Source organism: Martes martes, assembly GCF_963455335.1.
Source record: "Martes martes genome assembly, contig: scaffold_171, whole genome shotgun sequence".
Classification (NCBI taxonomy): Eukaryota; Metazoa; Chordata; class Mammalia; order Carnivora; family Mustelidae; genus Martes; species Martes martes.
The window spans coordinates 25,992-39,080 of record NW_027666473.1 but is presented as its reverse complement, the minus strand read 5'-3'; positions in this window follow the sequence as shown (position 1 = coordinate 39,080).

Sequence of the window (13,089 nt, the reverse complement as noted above, 5' to 3'; positions counted from 1 at the left end):
AAGAATTTACACCAATTCTACATAATCCCTTCTAGAAAATAGTAGAAGGGAAATGGGGAAACACTGCCCAATTTATCTTTGAAATTGATATTAACTGATGTCAAAACTAAACAGTATAAAAAGAGGAAACTACCAACCAATATTCCTCATTAATATAGATCCAAAAATCCTTAGCAAAATATTAGCAAACAGAATTCAGCAGTATATAAAAAGAATTAATACTCCATGACCAAGTAGGGTTTTTCCAGGGATGCAATGCTGGTTCAATATATAAAATTAATTAGTATAATTCCCCAAATTAACAAGCTAAGAAAAATCGTATGAGCATATTACTCAATGCAGAAAAAGCATCTGGCAAAATTCAACCCCCATAAGAGTTCTCAGAAAAACAGAAATAGAAGGGAACTTCCTCAACCTGATAAATAGGATCTACAAAAACCTACAGCTAACAAGTACTTAATGGTAAAGACAGATGCCTTCCTCCTACAATCAAGAACAAGGCAGGTATCCGCTCTCACTATTCTTACTCAACAAAGTGCTGCAAGTTTTAGCTAGCTCAGCAAGGCAAGAAAAGGATATAAATGGCATATAGATCAGAAAAAGAAGAAATAAAACTCTCCTTATTTACAGATGACATGACTGATTACAGACAAGATCCTAAAAGCCACCAAAAACTGCCCCCCCAAAACAAACAAAAAACCACCCAATCCCTCCTAGTATTAACTAGTGAATTCAGGAAGGTCGTAAGACACAAGATCAACAAGCAAAAATCAACTGTCTTTCTATATACTATCAATGAACACATGGACACCAAATTAAAAAAGCAATACCATTTATAATTACTAAAATAAAAAAGGAAAAAAATGAAAAGAGGTGCAAACCTAACAAAACATGAAGGAGACTGTATGCTGAAAATTACAAAATGCAGATGAAAGAAATTAAACATCTAAATAAAAGTGTTTTTGAAATAGAAGACTCAAACATAGTAAGGATGTTATTTTTTCCCAATTGATATACAGGTTTACATAATTCTTATCAAAGTCCCAGAAGAAGTTTTTTTTAATATCCAGAAAATATTATTCTATAATTTAGATGCAAAGGCAAAATAACTAGAGTAACTGAAATGTTTTAAAGTAAAAAAAAAAAAAAAAAAAATGGGGGAAGCTTACTATATAGCTAGAGTAGTCAAGACTGCATGGTATCAGCAAAGAAACAGACATGTATATCAATGGAAAAGAAAGAGAACCCAAGGGACACCTGGTGGCTCAGTCGGTTAGGTGACATCTGGGTGGCTCAGTCAGTTAGGTATCTGCCTTTGGCTCAGGTCATGATCCCTGGGTCCTGGGATCAAAGTCCTGCATCAGGCTCCTTGCTCAGCAGGGCACTTGCTTCTCCCTCTGCCTGTCCCTCTGCCTGTTTGTGCACCATCTCTCTGGCTCTCTCTCTGATCAAGGTACAAAAAGTAATTCAGTGGGGTGGGGGGAAGCTTTCTCAACAAATGATGCTAAAGCAAAAGGACATCAATATGCCCCGCCCATGCAAAAAAAGTACAAGACCTAATCTAACACTTTTGACAAACATAAACTCAACATGAATGAAAACCTTAAATGTAAAACTATGAAACTTTAAGAAAAATATATTGGAGAAAATCTTCAGGATACAGAGCTAGGCAAAGAGTTCTTAGACTTGGCAACAAAAGCAAGATCCATAAAGGAAAAACTCAAGAGTAGAAAAACAAATTCAGTTAGAAAACGAGCAAAAAACATGAAGAAGATATAGAGATGGCAAACAAACACATAAAAAGATATTCATCATCATCAGCTATTAAGAAAATGCAAATTAAAACCATGTTGAAATGTCACTACACACCTATCAGAATGGCTAAAATAAAAGAGTAACAACACCAAATGCTGATAAAGACATGCTGAAACGAGATCACTCATACAGTGCTGATGAGAATGTGTTAAATGACACAGATGCTCTGAAAATAGTTTGGCAGCTTCTTGTAAAATTAAACATGCAACTACCATACCAACCAACTGTACTCCTGGCATTATCCCCGAGAAATGAAGACTTACAGTCACACAAAAACTTCTATGTAGATGTTTACAGCAACTTTATTTGTAATAACCAAAAATGGTAAACCACTTAGATGTCCTTCAACAAGAGAAGGGCTAAACACGGTGTGGTACATTCCATACCTAGGAAAAGGGAAGAAATAATAGATACATACAATAACCTGAATGCATCTCCAAGGAATTACACTGAGTAACCAAAAAAAAAACCCCAAAATAAAAAAAAATAAAAAAAAAAAAGAACACCAACCCCGAAGTTTATACACTACATAACTCCATTTATGACATTCTTGAAATGACAATTATTTTGATTGCCTGGGATTAAGCAGGGAGTTGGAGGGAAGTCCATGTGGTTATAAAAGGGCAACATCAGGGATTCTTACGGTGATGAAAATGTTCTCTCAACTGTATAAATATTAATATCCTGGTTATTATATGGTACTATACTTTTGCCAGATGTCATCACTGGAAGAAACTAAGTAAAGGAGACACTGGATCTTTCAGTGAGTTGTAATTTCTTCTGATTGCATGTGGATCTATAATTTTCACAAAATTAAAAGTTTAAAATAAAATACACTGATTAAAAAAGAAAAACAAAAAATATAGAAATAATACGTTCACATTCCTGATATAAGGAAGTCTTTTTTTTTTTAATTTTTTAAGAGATTTTATTTATTTACTTGAGAGAGAGAGCATGAGAGGGGAGAGGGTCAGGAGGAGAAGCAGACTCCCTGCTGAGCAGCCCCTCCCAATGCAGGACCCAATCCCAGGACTCTAGGACCATGACCTGAGCCAAAGGCACTTAACCAACTGAGCCACCCAGGCGCCCCAAGGAAGTCTTTTAATACCATGATTTCCACGTTAGAAACTATAAAATGAAAAACATTTAACTTTTATACAGCAAAGGACATTAGTACCTACTGCTGCTGTAACACATTATCACAAACTTAGTGACTTAAAACAACACAAATTATCTTACAGCTCCAGAGGTTAGAGGTATGAAATGGGTCTTATGGGCTAAAAATCAAAGTGTCAGCAGTGTTGTGTTCCTTCTGGTACCTGTAGGGGAAAATCTAATCCTTGCCATTTCCAGTTTCTAGAAGCTGTCTGCATTTCTTGGCTCATGATTACATCACCCTGACCTTTAGTGTGATCCTCACATCTACTCTGATCACTTTAAACCATCTGCCTTCCCCTCATAAGGACCTTTATGAGGGGAAGGGCCCACAACAATAATACAAAATAATCTCCCCATTTCCAAAATCCTTAACGTAGGCAGTCTCTTAAACTATGTAAGGTAACATATTCACAGGTTCTGGACGATAAGGAGTGTACATCTTTGGGGCAGACTTTATTGTACCTACCACCAACATCAAAAAACAATGAAAGTTTAAAAATTGGCAAAGAACAAAGACAGTCAAAAAGTATTATAAAAGATCCTGAATGTCCTTATATAATTAAATGAAAACTAAAATTGAAGTATTATTCTTTATCAGAGTAACAGAAACTCAAAGCTTATTTTGTAATAAAATAATAAGCCTTGGGCCGCCTGGGTGCCTCAGTTGGTTACACCGCTGCCTTCAGCTCAGGTCATGATCCCAGAGTCCTGGGATCAAGTCTCACATCAGGCTCCTTGCTCAGCGGGGAGCCTGCTTCTGCCTGCCACTCCGCCTGCTTGGGCTCACTCGCATGCGCTCGCTCTCTCTCTGACAAATATATAAATAAATAAAATTTTAAAAAAAATAAGCCTTTGTAAGACTATACAAAATAAACCTTCTACTACATACCTTATTGACCTCATAACTAAAAATTGACATAAAGCTTAACTTTTTTAATTATGTAAATTTTCAACATATACAAAGTAGGGAACAGTAGTATAATGAACTCCAAACCCATCACCCAACTTCAATTACCAATACTCTGGCTTTGCAGTTCATTTATCCCCCCCTAATTTTTAGTGGGAGTACTGGAATCCTATGATTTCACCTATAAATACTAACAGATAAGAACACATACCCCACAAAAAAATCAAGGGGTCTTTTACCTTTTTTGCCATGGGCCCCCACACTGTAGCAAAAAGGTTAAGTCTGGTAAAAACCTATAACCCCTACTCAGAATAAGGTTTTAAGTGCATAAAAATACATGGCATTGCAAATAAAACAAACTATACTGAAATTCAGTTATCAAGATATTTTTTAAAAACTTGTACTGTTAAAAATATGTGTTTCTTTATTAAGGTTAAGAGAACCTGCAAACAATTCTTTCATTTCATCCAGTACTGACGTTCAAGTTTCACTGAGTCTATTGAAATAAAAAGTCTTTTATAGTTGGTTTGAACTGGGATCTAACCTAAGTCTGTATATTGCACTTTAGTTAATGTTTTATATCTTCTTAATCTACATAACACAGTTCTCTTTCCCCAATATTTCCATGCCATTTATTTGTTGAAGAACCTGCCTCCATTTGTCCTGTAGCACTTCCCACACTGTGGATTTGATTGAGGTGCATCCTCATGGTGTTTCTTTATCTCCTCTATTTCCTGTAAGTTGGTAATTTTATCTAGAGGCTTTACTACCCCACCCCCACCCCAGATTCTTCTTTTGTTGATGATGCAAGAATACTTCACGGATGGGGCGCCTGGGTGGCTCAGTCAGTTGAGCAACTGCCTTCAGTTCAGGTCATGATCCTGGGGTCCTGCGAGAGAGCCCAGCACCACGCTCCCTGCTCCATAGAGAGCCTGCTTCCCCCTCTCCCTCTGCTTGTATTCTCACTCACGCACTCTGTCAAATAAATGAATAAAATCTTAAAAAAAAAAAAAGAATACTTCATAGATATTCTCGAGAAATACTTATTGGCATAATACAGGAAGCACCCTGGTCTGGCTGATGTTTAAAATGAACAGCGGATACAGTAGTATCAAACTGATTCACCCACCAAGTTCCCCATCAAACCTTCACCTAATGGGTTTATCAGCCACTGATGATCACTGCCCAGATCTACCATTTCCAAAATGATCTGCTAGCTATACATGCTTTTAGAAATTGCGACTGTTTTACTAAGAACATTTTTGATTGCACTAGTACAGAGACCCTACAAGAAAGGCAGAATATATGTCTCTGTGTTTAGAACACCAACTATATAAAAAGCTAGATTCATTTGTTTCCACTTTTTGGAGATCACTTTATTTTTCCTTTTAACTATTTGGGGGGCACCTGGGTGGCTCAGTCATTAAGCGTCTGCTTTTGGCTCAGGTCATGATCCCAGAGTCCTGGGATCGAGCCCCACATAGGGTTCTCTGCTCAGCGAGAAGCCTGCTTCTCCCTTTCCCGCTTCCCCTGCTTGGGTTCCCTCTCTTGCTGTGTCTCTCACTGTCAAATAAATAAATAAAATCTTTTTAAAAAATTTATTTTTTAAAGTTCATTTATTTATTTAAGTAATCTCTACACCCAATGTTGATCTCACAAACCCAAGATCAAGAACTGCATGCTTTTCTGAATGAGCCAGTCAGGTATCCCTAAAATTTAATTTTATTTCATTATTATATAAAGCATTTAGATGGTTCTAAAAAGTGTAACAATCAAAGTACATTCAGAGAGCTCTGCTTCCATACTCACCTTCTTTCTCTTTTCTCTCCCTCTCCCTACAGGATAACCATTTTTAATTGGTTTTGGTTTATCTTTCTACTGTTGCTTTTTGAATATGTAAAAGAAAACATATGTAAACTAGAAGTTCTAATTTTCACACTCCCTCACAACAAAACATGTACACACACAAAGGGAGGGGTACACTATGTACTGTCTGAATCCTGATTTAAGTTCAACAATATATCTTCAACATCATTCCATAGCAGGATCAGAGTTCTTTTCCCGTAGCTAACTACTGCACAGTACCTCTTCATTATAGAAGTATCTCAGTTTCCTCAACTTGACCTTACTGACAGACAATGAATTGTTTCCAGCCTTCTGATAATAAACAGTGCTGCAATGAATAGTTTAATATACATGTCATTTTGTTTTTCTGTTAGTGTGCCTTTGGGTTAGAGTCAAAGAAATAAGAATGCTGAGTTGAAGCTTAACATTTATATAATTTTGTGAGATGGCACCAAATACCCTATCTATAGGTTCTTTATCCCTCTGTATTTTCCACAATATATGGGAATGATTATTTCCTCACAGCATTACCAACTAAATATGGATTTTGAATTTCTGCCAGATAAGAATCGGTATTTCAAAGCAGTTTTTAATTATTTCTCCGTTAGTGAAACTAAGCACTTTTTCCCAAATTTAAGGGACATTTACTTTTGTTTTTCTGTGTGAACTACCTGTTTATATCTTTTGCCCATTTTCCCAAGGTATGGCTTTACTTTTCCAATTTTTAGAAGCCCTTTATATAGTAGGAATACTTGCCCTTTGTCTTTGATATAAAATTTTTTCAGTCATTTATCATTTTAACTTGATTATTATATTTTATGTATAAAATTTTTGAAGAACAACTTGACAGTAACTGTCAAAATTTTACATGCACATTTCTTTGAATCAGCAATCTACATACTACAGGAAAAAATAATTCAAGTATTCAAAGTCATGTGTGTAAGAATGTTTGCTGTGGCGCTGCTAGGAACTGTGAAAAGTACGGAATGAAATACACTGAAAGTGTCTAAATTGTAAGCACTTGCATGCAGAATGACCAATAAATATTAAGCAAAAATGCAAATTCTAAAACAATAGTATTATAATTCTATTTTTTTAAAAGTCCCATTACATATATTTGTATATGCATTAAAAAGTTCTGGGAGGATATACATCAAATTGTCAAAGTGGCAGCCTCAGTAAGTGGTAAGACTGATAAAACTTAGTCCATACTCCACAAATATGTGTGGTTTGAGTATTTTACAAAAATATTACTCTACTTTTACAAAATGTACTATAAAAAGAGAAAACCAACTGAAAGCTATAACTAACAGGAATTGGCAGCCAAAACACAAAGTAGGTGTGAGGAAACATGGAGATAGTATGAGGAAAAAGAAATGATAGGGAACCGAGGGAAGAAGAAATGAGAGAAAAATAAGGGTATAAAGTAAATCTGCTTTATCGTAGGTCACAACTAAAACCTAAACAATTAGAACATAAAGCAAAAAAAAAAAAAAAACCCACAAGAAACAAAAATAAAACAACACTAATAAATTAACTTTGCTTTGATGACTATTTCTTCAGTTAAGTAGCAAGTAAAAGAGCTAACTTGAATTCATAATCCTGATAATAGGGAAAAAATCTTTAAACACAAGAAACAGTGATGACATGCTTACACAAGAAGGACAACAACTGAGGCCAAATGAGAATGCCTACTCATGCCTACTCTAAAGCATAAACTAAGAGTAGACCGGGTAGAAACATTTGCACTATTTCAACAACCATTTCCCTCCTGATCTCTTTTAGCTAAGCTTAGTTCAAATTACATAAACTGAATATAATACAACTCCACTATTCTTTGATCCAGCCAAGAGGCCTCATTGTAAAGATGGTCACTTAACATTCTATATTCTCCTATAAAAGTTTCAGCTCCATGTTTTCAACTACACTCATGTAATTTATACTTGGCTGCTCCTGGTCCCTACTCTTGCTTTCAGGAACTGGGTTCCTGTCCTTTTGTCTATGTCCTTGTACCTGGCACCTGAACCCAGGAGCCTTACCAACCACTGTCCAATTACTGCCTGAAATCAAGTATTGCCTTTCCTTGATAGAATGTGAAATGCCTGTTTTGATCCCCACCGATTGCGGGCCCTGCTCTGATAATACAAATATCATGGACCCTGGAATTGACATCAAGTTCCTGTGTACACTGCTCACATCCTGCTTGTCTATTCCTCCTGGGCTTATTTTCCTGATCTCAATTTGCTTTTCAAATTCACCTCTAATCTCATTCCCAAACTAGACCTATACATACTTGCTGATCATACTCCTGGCCTTTCCTGATCTGGATATTACAAGAAAAGAACGAAAGTGAAAGTAAAGAACTTGCTTCAGTGTCACTGGGACAATACAAAATTTAATTTAAGAGATTTATGAGATCTGCATAAATTATCACTCTCTATTATTGGAAAGGGATCAGCAGATTAAATTGGAGAATACCTACTGGCTTACAATCAGAGGTCTTTAGACCCTTTCACAAAGGCTGGGGTTGTTAAAAATATGTAACTCTACACCAAGGAATGTCCACTGAATGTATATAATTCAGGTTAGCTTAGCATTTCCCTTATAATAATCCTTTGAAGTATTATCCTCACTTTACAAAATATGATACGAAGAAGTTAAATGACTTTTAAACCTTAGAAAATTAAGTGGTGGAAACTGGAAGACAAATGCATGTTCCTTTCATCTCTTCAAAGTTCGTATGTTTTTTTTTTTAATTTTAATTCCAGTACAGATAACATAGTGCTACATTAGTTTCAGGTGTACAAAATAGCGATTCAACAGTTCTACACATTACTCAGTGCTCAACATGATAACTGTATTAAGTTGATGCACTTTTTATTACCATGCTGCCTTTTTTTTTTTAAATACTTGTAGCAAGAATTACTATCAAACTCCACTCACTGGGCCAGAGACCCTTGTGGGATTAGTGAAAAGATTTGCCTCTCATGTACCACAATACCTATGCTTGTGAGTTCATTGGCCAGCCAGTGGCCTCAACTTCAAGCTCTAACAATGTGCAGTACCATGCTGCCTCTTAAAGACCAGAAAATAAGGATACAGGTTATAAATGGATAGAAACCTTCTACCTACTAAATCAGCAATTCTCCAACTATTTAGTCTCAAAACCTCTTTACATACTTACAAACTGAAGACCCAAAAAGGTTTTGTTTATGTTGGCTTTATCAACCAACATTTACCACACTGAGAATTAAAAGTGAGAAAAATGTTTGGATATTTTAAAATTCAATTAAATATGATCATATTTAACATGGAACATTTTTATGAAAATTATGTTTTCCCACACAAAAACATTAGTGAAAAGAGTGGTGTTATTTTACATTTTTCCAAATCTTTTTAATGTCTGACTTAATAGATTCTCGTATCTGTTTCTGCATTTAATGTACTGCAACATACTATTCTGGTTGACAAGAAAACTTGGTGTCACACAAATATGTAGCTGGAAAAAGAAGAGTACTTTTAAGAGTCTTTTCAGATAATTGTGGATATTCTTGACAAGTGGTAGAGTTTCTTAAATACTAGTCTGTAATGTGGAATCTAAAGCTTTACCAAGTGAACTTGGCCTAAGTATTTTTTTTTAAGGTTTTATTTATTTATTTGACAGACAGAGATCACAAGTGGGCAGAGAGGCAGGCAAAGAGAAAGAAGGGGAAACAGGCTCCCTGCCGAGCAGAGAGCCTGATGCGGGGCTCGATCCCAGGACCCCGGGAACATGACCTGAGCGAAGGCAGAGGCTTTAACCCACTGAGCCACCCAGGTGCCCCAGTATTTTTAATTCCAGAGGAAATGGGTATAAGCCCACTGCAGCCTCTCTCTCTCCAACTGATTACAACTAAAATCTCCCGAAATAATACAAAGACTCAGCTCCTGAAGACTCTGAAAAGTAAGTAACAGGCAGGTTGGGAAGGGCCGAAATAATACAAAGACTCAGCTCCTGAAGACTCTGAAAAGTAAGTAACAGGCAGGTTGGGAAGGGAAATCAATCTGAAAAAAGACCAATACATCAACAATAAATTTCCTTTTGGTTTCCCCCCTTCTGCTTTATTTTCTGGCTTTGACCCAAAGGTAGGCATAACAGGAAATTGCACAGCAGGTGCAGTCAGGGAAAAGCTCAAGAGAAGCTCATTTGGACAAAAGGGGGAAAAAAAGCTCTTGAAAGCCAGAAGACTGTGAGTTAAATCCCTGAGATTTTATGTCTTCTTTTTCCCCCCTCTTCCAGTGCTGTTCCAAGGCCAGCCTCAGCTGTGGATCTACACCACTGCCACAATGGTGGAGATGGCACATACAGTAAGACCCCAAAAGAAAACATATTCCTCCGGATAAAGGAAGAGAAAAAGTAACTAGCTGGTACAAAGAATATGGGGGAAATACCCACTATCTCACTGTTTCACCTGAAGTCAAACACAGCCATACCCAGAACTGAGTAACAACATGAAAGACTGAAACTCATAATAAGAGAACCTAACCTTTCTGGTAAAAGGAACCAGAAAGAGGGTTGCTGGGGATAGGTAAATACGGGGAAAATTCCCATGAGAAAGAGCTGGTGAAGGTAATCTATGACAAAGACTCTCTTCTCAAATAGGCTCCTCTAAGCCCTCTTCTTGACTAGGCTTCAATCTTGGCCCATTAAAAACTGCAGGCTCTTAGGATAAATGATTTTGTCCACACTCTCACACTATAAGACTTGAACAAACACTAGCATTGTTTCTAAAGGCTTAAGGCCACATCCCTCAGATGACAACTCCAGCCCCCTAAGTTCCTACACAAGGAACCTAGATATTGCAAGAATTTACTGTTTGTTCAAGCCCAAACTTGGTGATAAGAAGAGAGGTCCCTATAACCCCCCGTAGAGCAGTTACTTTAGAAAGCTTGAAATTAAAAATATCTGCACTGCCCCTTTGAAATACAAATCTTCTACCACCTAGAAGTGTCTTCTCAGAACTGAGAGCCATCTCCTTAAAATGTGAACATTCATTGGGGGCACCTGGGTGGCTCAGGTGGTTGGACATCTGACTCCTGGTTTTGGCTCAGGTCATGATCTCAGGGTTGTGTAATCAAGCCCCATTATCAGGCTCTGCACTGGGTGTGGAGCCTTCTTGGGATTCTCTCTCTACCTCTCCATACCCCTGTGCACACACACTCCCTCAAATAAAGGAATGAATGAATGAATAAATAAAATGTAAACATTCAACAAGATATAACTCATTCTTGCTCCTAGTCCCTGTACCGAGTTAAGGGTCCAACTTTGGTGGGCACCTTGCTCTAGTTTGTACCACGTCCCTTGTCATAAAGATAAGTTTGTTTTTCCTCTGGATAAGTGTCAATTACAAATCTAGATGGCATAGTCAGGTAGACCAATTAAAAAAGCACTGAAAATTGAAGTACAAAAATAACTACCACCCAAGTTCCAGACCACCCCTGACTATTACAGATAACACACAAATTCAAACATAACAGCAAAGGTTTAGAAAATGAAACTGATGCTGGCACTACTGCCCACAGAAGCAAAAAGATTGGCTTGAATCTAATCAGACTGATGCCTGCTAAAACAACAGCAAAATAAAAATTCTCCAAGGGATTTTAACAGGATCCAAAGTCTCACAAAATAAGATTTAAAATGTCCAGTATACAATCTAAAATTGTCCAAAATACAAAGAAGCAGGAAAATCTGGCCAGTAAGAGCTGGAAGAAAAAGACAACGAACAGATGCCAACCAAGAAATGACCCTGATGTTAGAATTATCGCAAGACTTAAAAGCAGCTGTTATAACCATGCTCTATAAGGTAAAGTGAACACTCTCAAAAAAGAAAAAGATAAATCTCATCTAAGAAGCTATTAAACAGAAACAAAGGGTAATTACAGAACTAAAAATCACAATATTTGAAATAAAAACTTCATTGGAGAGGCTGAATAGCAGAATCAAGATGACAGATGTATTAATTTCCTATGGCTGCCTTAACAAAGTGCCACAAACCAGGTGGTTTAAAATAAATTCTGTCATAGATCTGAAGATATCAATAGGATTCAATCAAGGAATTTGAAATCAAGGTGTTGACAGAGCTGTACTACCTCTGAAGGCTCTAGGGAAGAATGTGCACTTTTCCTCTTCTAGTGGAAAGGAGGTTCTGGTGGCTGTCAGTATTCCTTGTGGCTACATCACTCTAACTCTGCCTCTGTGGTCACACTGCCTCTTCCTCCTTTTCTTTAAAATCTCCCCCTGCCTCATTAGGTCACATGTCCCTATATTTGTGGCTCATCAGATAATCCAAGATATATTCCACCTCTCAAAATCCTTAAAGTCATTAACCACACCTTTTGCCATGTGAGGTTAATATAAATCCCAGGGATTAAGAAATGAATATATCTTTTTGGAGGCTGCCATTCAGCATACTCTAAGAGAAGAAAAACGGTATGAACCTGAAGACAGATCAATACAAAATATCTAAGCTGAAGAACAGAGCAGGAAAAATATTTTTAAAAAGGAACAGGGCTTCAAGGACCAATGGGACAATATAAAAAAGAGCTATTATTCATTCTCTGAAGTCCCTAAAGAAAAGATAATGGTGTAGAAAAAAATACCTCTAGAAACAGTGGTAGAAATTTTCTGAAAGTCTGCAAAGGACTTAAAATTACAGACTGAAGAAACTAAGCAAACTCTAAACAGGATAAACTCAAACCATGTCCAATCTAACTGCTAAAAACCAAAGGTAAAAGGAAAATCTTGAAAGGAGCCACAGAAGAATAACATATTATACACATGGCAGTGGTTCTTAACTGGGGATTATGTCACATCCAAGGGGATTATTTAACAATGCCTGAAGTCATTTTTTATTGTCATAACTGGAGAGGGTGACAGGATGGTGCTACTAGGGGAGGCCAGGAATACCACTAACCATCCTATAATAAACAGGACAGGCCTCCACAATAAGGAATTACCCAGCCCAATGTGCTAGAGTTAAGAAAACCTGACATAGGAGCAATCTGAATAGTTAAGGACTTCTCATCAGAAAGCATTACCATATCTTAAGCATGCTGAAAGCAAGCAACCAAAAATCCAGAATTCTCTATGTAGTGAAAATACCCTTCAGGAATGAAATGACATAAAGACATTCTCAGATGAAGAAAAACTAAGCCATTCTGTTGCCCAGTGGACTGCCTCTAATAGAAATGTAAAGGAAGGTCTTAAGGCTAAAAGACAAGTGATTATCAGAGGGAAACATGAAACTTCAGCAATGAAAGAAGAGCACAAAAATGGTAAATATCTGGGTGAATATAATAAGATTCTTTTTCATCTCTTAAATTCT